We start from the raw sequence: 2791 nt of genomic DNA, 5'->3' as shown, positions 1-2791 counted from the left end.
ATTTAGTGTGGAAACTAAATAAAATGGTTAGGTATTTATAGGGAAAAAATACAGAATTTTTTGGTATTTTTAAAAAAAAATTTCAAAATTTTTATGAATTTTTTTAGCCAAAAAAACAAAGACCGTCGGATTTCTGGAAAAAAACCCATTGGAGAAGCCCAGTTGCGACACGTGTCAAATGGCCGTTGGAGTCTGTCAGGGCAGACGTCATGGTGACGTCAGCGCGCGGAAGTCAAATTTTTTTACTGTTGGCGTGTGTAATTCACGCGCCAACGGTAAAAAAAATTTGAATTTCCGTGCGCTTATGTCACCGCCCTCGGGCTGAAGCCCATGCGAGAATTGCCTTTGGGCTTGCCCAGGTTGGTGGGTCCCACTGATTGCCCGGGCTCAATCTTGCGCGCTGGAGGGTGTTGGGCTTGCAAGGGCAGCCTTTTGCCCGGTTTTGTGTAGAGCGGTGGAGTTGCTCTTAGAAATCACTTTCTCACTCTTCAATTTAATTTTCACTATGAAAGATCTAACATTGTGAGGCATTATCGAAGAGTGTGTTACTACATTATTGAAGATCTAACTTGACACGTATAGCTCAAGTGGTTAAGAGTAGTTACAACATAGTTCCTTCATAAACTTTTCATGTGATTTGACTGCTTGAATGTGAAAGAAAAATTTCATATTACCAAGAATTCTGTTTACACTCGGTGTTTCAATGGGTTTCTATTTTTATTCTCACCATTCTCTAGACACTCAACTCTTCCCAAAAATACAATTTCTCTACTTCATCAAAATATTTTTCTTTGGACATCTATCTCCATCATTGATTGATTTCATTTTCTTTGTCACCAACCCTGAACCCAGCTCTACTCCTCTCCTCACTTCTCCTCATTTAATATACAATGATTGCATACATGTAAAGGAGGGATGAGATGAGAGAATGATGAAAAATAAATTGATGGAGAACCAAAGAGTGAGAGGAAAACTGAAGAAATGAAAACGTTTAGACTTTCAGATCCAAAAGAGTTTTGGAATTTCATTATTTTATATAATTATTTTCTGGTTTACGTTGTATATATAAAAGTCTGTTAAAAATAAGAAGAATGCAAGATATCTTCCCATTTGTGCCTTATTTTTCCACCTTCTTCATTCTCAGCTTACACTATGGCTTAATGAACAAAATTTTGTACATTCTTGGTCACCCTTCAAAGTTCATCACAACAAAAGGGTTATTTTAGGCCTAAGGTAACATACCAAGAACATACCCTTGGGGCCCTAGTCATTAACAATCAAGTGAAGTGCTCTGTTCAACATTGTCCCAAAGGGTATCTGCTAAAACTAGTGGACATTACTTTCCCAACCAATTTGGACTCTAATAAGCCACTATCAAGCTGACAAACAAGTTTATGAAAACCAGGTTCATCTGGGTTTGGCCTATCACGTTTTTTTGCTTGTTTTTGGTTACAAGCGATATTGGGAGGGGGCAATCACATCTAGGACCTCAAGTGTAAGGATAGATACTCTTAACCACTTGAGCTACAAGCTCTTGCTAGCCTATCAAGTTTAAGCAAATGGTCAATGCACGTATTTGTGTTTGCCTACCAAGTTTTCATTATGGCTCTACAAATGTTTGTAATATCCAAGAGAAAGCAGTGATTGGCCTGCAGGCCTTGATGGAATTGCATAAGATGGAGCCTTTATGGTACACAACACTATATATGTGCAAGTAATGGGCAAGAACTTGAACATTTCTACAAATTGAAAAGAGAAAATGCTTGTGATTGCTTTTCCAGGAAGACCTTCAATCTTGTACTCCACACACAAGATTTAGCACACATTTTATACATAAACTTTGGTACAAGGCATTTTGCAGCTCACAAGTAAGCCTAATACAATCTTAAAATCCACAAAATAGAGCATTGCAAGCCTGACCAAATACAAAAAGTCTGTTTACAAGAAGGCATCTTCTACCATGTGCCCAGAACAAGATGTTGAATTATGAAAGGAAAGAATTGGCCACTCTGCTCCCTGTATATAATCATTGAAGAAAATTGGCATGTCACAAGGCAATACTAATTGAAAACATGAAGAGGTATCATAAGGTGATGCACTTCGAAACTACATCAAAGGAGGGAGTATGTGCAAGTAAATTCTGTCCAATTGGCTACACTAGCTTTCTTACTGAAACTCATTCAAGGAGGGAGTATGTGCAAGTATATTCTGTCCAATTGGTTCATACTTTTCTTTTTCTCTTTAATTTGGAGTAGAAGGATTTACAATTGGGACATTTCAGTTCAAATCTCTCAGTTGAACCACATAATTGAACCCTAAAAGCTCCTTTCAAAACATAAAACAAGAAAACTTGAATGGATTGTAAGTTATGTTCTTGAAGCATGTAATTCATAGCTAACAAGTCAAGAAGATAATTGTAACCAACATAAGACGTTATGCAGTAGTGCTTGGAAGTGTGAGTGTGAATAAGAATAAGGACAAGAACAAGTATATAAATGAGAATGATAGCTGAAAAAGAATAAAAAGACGGAATAGTCATACAACTCTATCAATGATTGATAAAGAAATAATATATATATATATATGCTCTTCTATCTAGATATTAAGTAGTAATCTTACAGAGTGAAGTATTGGTCTGACATGTTAAAAGCATAAAATTAAAACAACAAATGCAGAACTAGAAATTAAGTTAGAGAGAGAGAGAGAGAGAGAGAGAGAGAGAGAGAGAGAGAGAGAGAGAGAGAATAAACAGCGCCGGAGAAGAAGAGGAAATGGCTTCCGCTGTGATTGT

The sequence above is a fragment of the Prunus dulcis genome, chromosome 2, assembly GCF_902201215.1.
Source record: "Prunus dulcis chromosome 2, ALMONDv2, whole genome shotgun sequence".
Classification (NCBI taxonomy): Eukaryota; Viridiplantae; Streptophyta; class Magnoliopsida; order Rosales; family Rosaceae; genus Prunus; species Prunus dulcis.
Note: the sequence above shows the minus strand (reverse complement) of the source record.